The 6335-nt window shown below is 45.6% G+C and overlaps 1 non-coding gene across 1 annotated transcript; it reads right to left on the minus strand.

The window, feature by feature from the left end:
* Positions 1 to 1757: 1757 nt before the first annotated feature.
* On the minus strand, positions 1758 to 1831 carry trnan-guu (transfer RNA asparagine (anticodon GUU)). The gene has a single exon. It is a non-coding gene; the product is annotated as a tRNA-Asn (tRNA).
* Between the last annotated feature and the right edge of the window lie 4504 nt (positions 1832 to 6335).

Here is a 6335-nt window from a genome sequence, read left to right on the forward strand (position 1 = left end):
CCCAGTGACCGGGATAACCTCTCCCCCGGTGTTTTCCTGAGCCTGTGCTCGGTGCACGGGGAGCTTTGGCCCAGGTCTGAGGTAGCTTGCATCCCAGGGATGGACAATAACCCTCTGAGCTCTGGAACTGGGGAAAAGCGAATAATTAATGAGTTGTTTGTGGTTTCAAATGCAGCTTAGATCTGCTGGTGTAAACCGATCGTGTTGTTTCACAGAATGAAAGAAATGCTGACAGGGACAGTCAAAACTTCAATAAGTGAACTTTAATAATTCATGAAACTTTAATCCTTGATGAAGTTTTATCCCCGATCTGATTTTACACAATCTGTATTTGAGAAGACTGGTTTTAAATGTGCATTGCTCATGCAACAATGTATCCAAAACAGCTTTTATTTAATTTTATTGCAGACAAGTTTTTGTTTGAGAAATAATGTTTCTGCGCAGGCTTGAACCGGGAACTTTTCACGTGTGAGGGAAATGTGATCGCCTCCACACGACAGAAATTGCTGCTCAGCTCAGTGCCCAGAGAGAAGTGTTCAGGAACAAGCTGAAATGCTCAATCCCTCTCTCTGCAAAAAGTTCCTTTCACAAACATTTCTCTGACCAGAACGGCACCAAACAACAATGTCCTCCTTTTAAAGTCATTAAACTCCCCAATTTCTGCGTCTGCAATTTTAAGGACAAGGACTGAAAGCGCTTTGCGATCAGAAAATTGCAGGAAACCCCTGTGGCTAATGACAGGGCTTTTGATGGTTGATTTCTGTACACATCTTGTGTTATGTATTTAACCCATGACAACCTGTACACACCACCACCAGAGGGCCTACCTGTCGGAGTCCCAAGGGATCCCAGTATCCCTTGGGAGCACGGTATGTAAGCAGGCCACCCATGAGGTACCTGAACTCTGGAGTCTTATTAAAGGAGCTAAGGTCACACTTACTCATTATTCACAATACTAAGTTTCATCCTTTATTATGAGCGTATCAATTGGCGACGAGACAATGAACAACCACGCAAAAATGCAAGGAACAGTTGGTATCCTGGAGAAGTTCTCAGAAGTGGACGATTGTGAAGCCTTTGTGGAGAGACTCGACCAATACTTCGTGGCCAACGAGCTGGAAGGGGACGAGAACGCTGCCAAATGAAGGGCGATCCTCCTTACCGTCTGTGGGGCAACAATCTATGGCCTCATGAAGAATCTTCTAGCTCTGGTGACACCAACAACTAAATCCTATGAAGAATGTGTACGCTGGTCTGCGAGCATCTAAATCCTAAAGAAAGCGATCTGATGGCGAGGTATCGGTTCTACACGTACCAACGGTCGGAGGGCCAGGAAGTGGCGAGCTATGTCGTCGAATTAAGGCGCCTCGCAGGACATTGCGAATTTGAGGGATTCCTAGAACAAATGCTGAGAGACATTTTCGTGCTTGGCATTGGCCATAAGATAATTCTTCGCAAACTGTTGACTCTCAGAATCTGAGAAAACACATAACGATCGGTCAGACAATTTCCACCAGTTCCTTTAAACACAATAACGTAATTTATTTCTCGTGGACTGGATGGAGGACCATGGTCCATGTAAAAAATTGTTATCGTTTTCCATGAACTAAATGTTCATAAAAGTATTGGAGTGGGAACTCACTGGATAACAGCACAGCTGGTAATGTTAACGGAATATATTGGTGCAGCCAAAACGCACAATGACAACCTGGAACTGTGCGGCACCGAATCCTCGGGAAAAAAACAGTGAAAGGCTTCGTCCCTGGGTGGGCTCGAACCACCAACTTTTCAGTTAACAGCCGAATGCGCTAACCCATTGCGCCACAGAGACTAACTTAAATGTAAATTGTAAGACATCCCAAACCAGGGTGTCAGTCAGTTAAAGCTTCAGATTGCTCCTACCGGGATGGAACTTGTCCACTCTCAGTTGTAATTTTCCCAAATAAAGGGTGGGACATTCATTGTGGATGTGTGGAAGCAGTCTGGTCCCGCACACTGCAGACACTTCCATGTCACCGCCAACCAGCTCTCCCACAACCGGTGTGATCTACCTTCCAGCCTTCCGGTGCCTTGTCTGTGACAAAGTATTCTGATTGTCCCGAAGCCAGTCGTTGGTTTTAATTACTTTTCAGCTCCTGACTGCAGATATTCCTGTGATTAAACCTGAACAAAAGGATTACAGGGACAGTTGGATTCATCATTTCTTTGCTTGGTGAAATTTCAAAGATTGAAAGTGACGCACATCAACCCCAAACCTCGTCACCTACTCGTTAACCGCGACACGCTGCTCCCGTGAGATGGAAGCCCAGTTGCTGTTTCAAGCTTGAATGCAGGAACAAGCAGAACTCATTCAAAGAAAGTCCAAGTCCCTGAGGCACCTGATTATTTGCACCGAACTCCTTCGCAAAGAGTTGAGGTTCGTGTGGGGTGATTTGGGCACATCTTTCCCCACACTACAACACTTCAAACATAACTCAAGAACTGTAAAGCGCTTTGGGGCATCATGAGTTCCTGAAAGGTGTTGCAGAAATGCAAGTCCTTCTTTGCAAAAGTTCTATGTAATTTCAAAATTCGCAGCAGAATAATGTGTTCGCCCAATCACGTCTGGGTCACTGTTCTTTCAAAATTAATATTTTCTTTGCTGTTTGGCAATAACCAGACCCTTGCTCCAAGGTCTGTCTCACTGTTTCCCCGGTGTCAGGCAGAGATACGCCTGCTGTCCTCATTTACTTCTTGTGACAGGACACAAAAGTTCAAAATCAAACTGCAGGTGGCCACACATAATATTGAGCAGTCAGGATGGCTGAGCGGTCTAAGTTGCTGCATTCAGGTTGCAGTCTGCTTTGAAAGCGTGGGTTCCGTAGTGTAGTGGTCATCACATTCGCTTAACACGCAAAAGGTTCCCGTTTAAAACCAGCTGATAACGTGCTCAATTAAATATGAGAAGCATTGAATAATGTGCATTTCTGGTTCAGTATTAACAAAGCACAATGTCTCCCAGCCCTGCTATATTTGTTGAATACTCTGTACAATTCGGAACACATTCAAACTCTACAGTTTCCAGCCCTGACGGTGCAGAAAGCCCCTCTCAAAGCTGTACATTCCAGCTGCTTTTAATTGAGTTGTGAGAGATTATTGACGCATCCTGCAGCTGAGAAAAGGAAAGATGTGTTCGAGGGGTCATCAAACGAGGCCATGTGGGTTGAATTAAAGAACAAAAAAGGGGCGATCACACTACTGGGAGTGCACTAGACTCCCAGGCAGTTAGAGGGAAATAGAAGAACAAATATATGGGCAGAATGTTGAGAAGTGCAAAACCTATAGAGCTGTAAAAGTGGAGGATTTTAACTACCCGAATATTAACTGGGAAAATGAGAGTGTGAATGGTACAGATGGTGGAGAATTCCTAAAATGCATTCAGGAGAACTTCTTTATCCAGTATGTCACAAGCCCATCAAGGGAGGGGCGGTTCTGGACTGGGTCTTGTGATCGAAGAGGGGCAGGTAGAAGGGGTATCAGTGGGAGAGCATTTTGGTGCGAGTGATCATACTCAGTAAGGTTTAGGGTAGTTATGGAAAAGGACAAAGGGGACCAGGAATAAAAGTTCTCAATTGGGGTAAAGCCAATGTTGCTGAGCTGAGATGGAATTTCGCCAAAGTGGACTGAGAATGGCTACTTGCTGGTAAATCAGTGTCAGAGCAGTGGGAGGCATTCAAGGAGGAGATCCTGAGGGTACAGAGCAAGTATGTTCCCTTAAAACAAAGGTGGGACTAACAAATCGAGAGCTCCCAGGATGTCAGGGGACATACAGGGAAAGTTAACGAAAAAAAGGGAAGCTTATGACAGATACCGATAACTCAATACTGCAGAAACTCTCGAGGTGCAGAGGTGCAATTAAAAAATATATCAGGAAAGCAAAGAGAGAGCATGAGAGAATGTTGGCAATTAAATCTGGGAAAACCCAAAGATGTTTTATAAATACATTAAAAGCACGTTGATAACAAGATAAAGAGTGGGGCCTATTCGAGTCCATAAAGGGAATCTGTACGCGGAGGCGGAAGACTTGGGTAGGATTCTTTATGAATACTTTGCATCTGTTTTCACAAAAGTGAGAGGCGATGTGGACTTTGCAATGAGGGTGGAGAAATGTGAAATATTAGATGAAATAAACATGGTGAGAGAGGAAGTATTGGTGGTCTAGCAGCTTTGAAAGTGGATAAATCCCCAGGCCAGAATGAAATGTATCCCAGGCTGATAAGAGCAGCAAAAGAGGAAATAGCAGAGGCTCTGACCACCATTGTCCAATCCTCACTGGCTACAGGTGCGGGGCCAGAGGATTGGAGCACTGCTAATGTTGTACCTTTGTTTAAAAATGGAGAAAGGGATTGAGTAAATACAGGCTGGCCAGCCGAAGACCTTTTACAATTATTTGTAAAAATCCTGAGGGACAGGATAAATCTTCATTTGGAAAGACACGGATTAATCAAGGATAGTCAACATGAATTTGTCAAGGGAAGGTCTGACTAAGTTGATTGCATTTTTCGAGGAGGTAACCAGGAGGGTTGATGAGGGCAGTGGTATGATGTAATGTATATGCACTTTAGCAAAGCTTTTGATAAGGTCGCACTTGGCAGACTGCTTACGAATGTAAAAGCCCATGGGATTCAAGGGCAAAGTGGCAAGTTGGGTCCAAAATTTGTTCAGAGGCAGGAATCAAAGCGTAATGGTTGATGGGTGATTTTGTGATCCAGTGGGGTTCCGCAGGGCTCAGTGCTGGGTCCCTTGCTTTTTGTGGTATACATCAATGACTTGGACTGAAATGTTGAGGGTATGAGTAAGAAGTTTGCAGATGACACTAAAACAGGCTGAGTGGTTGATAATGAAGAAGAAAGTGGCGGACTGCAGGAAGATATCAATGGACGTCTCAAGGTGCTTTGCAGCCAATGAAGTACTTTTTGAAGTGCGGTCACTCTTGTAGTGTGGGAGACACAGCCGCCAATTTGCACACGGCAGGCTCCTATAGGCAGCAGTGTGATGATAACCAGATCATCTGTCTCTGTGATGTTGATTGAGGAGTAAATATTGACCAGGACACGAATCCTGGCCACATTGATCCTCCCACCACTTCACACTGTTCTCCGAGGGACCAGCGCGATGATACTAAAACAACAAGCGAAGTTGGTAAGCTATCCATGCAGTCCATCGGAATCCAGCCACACCACCTTATACCACGGGTAACATCTCTCCATGGATTCTGGAATCTGGATCAACAAACCATAATCCCATCTTAGAAGGAATTCCGGGAGGTGCTTCAAGTTTTATTCCATATATGTTAACAGTTTTATGTTAACCCTGGTCGTCATTTTGGAGCGTGAGCAAGAACATCGGCAGGGCCCAGGTACAGAGGAGTGGGAAGGTCGGGGCAGATGAGCGGCGAGTGTTTGTGGCGAGATGCGGTGAATGTTTATGGTGGAAGAGCGGTGACAGATTGTGGAGGAGGTGCGACAGATGAGGGGACGGGGCCCAGAAGAGCCGAGGGCCCAGGGGCAGCACGGGCCCAGCCCACACTGCGATATGTGTGCACTGGGTCCATGCAGCAGAGCTGGTCTCCTGTCGTCTTGGTTAACCCTTGCCACTGGACCAAGACCTCGCTCTGTCAAGCCCGTGTGGTGGCTGATGTGCAACGGTCACCCCACGTTAAAAAAATCCACACAAAGGCATCTTCCACCCCCTCAATTGGATTCAGGACTGGAACATCGGGTCCTTCATCGAAACACCTGTGAACTCATCGAGGGACCGCCTATGATGATGATGATCAATGTACTGGTCAGTTGGGCAGAACTGTGGCAAATGGAATTCAATCCGGATAAGTGTGAGGTAATGCATTTGGGGAGGTTTAACAAGGCAAGGGAATACACATTAAATGGTACGACACTGAAAAGTGTCGAGGAATAAAGGGACCTTGGAGTGCAGGTCCGCAGATCCCTGAAGGTAGCAGGCCAGGTAGTTAATGTGGTTAAGAAGGCATATGGAATACTTGCCTATATTAGTCAAGGCATGGAATACAAGAGCAAGGAGGTTATGCTTGAACTGTACAAAACACTGGCTACACCACAGCTGGAGTACTGCGTGCAGTTCTGGTCACCACATTACAGGGAAGATGTGATTTCACTGGAAAGGGTGCAGAGGAGATTTACTGGAATGTTGCCTGGTCTGGAGAATTTTGGCTATGAGGATAGTTTGGAGATGCTGAATCTGTTTTCTTTGCAACAGAGACGTCTGAGCGGAGACCTGATTGAGGTGTATAAAATTGAGGGGCCCAGATAGAATGAATA

Source organism: Pristiophorus japonicus, unplaced genomic scaffold (assembly GCF_044704955.1).
Source record: "Pristiophorus japonicus isolate sPriJap1 unplaced genomic scaffold, sPriJap1.hap1 HAP1_SCAFFOLD_472, whole genome shotgun sequence".
NCBI lineage: Eukaryota > Metazoa > Chordata > Chondrichthyes > Pristiophoridae > Pristiophorus > Pristiophorus japonicus.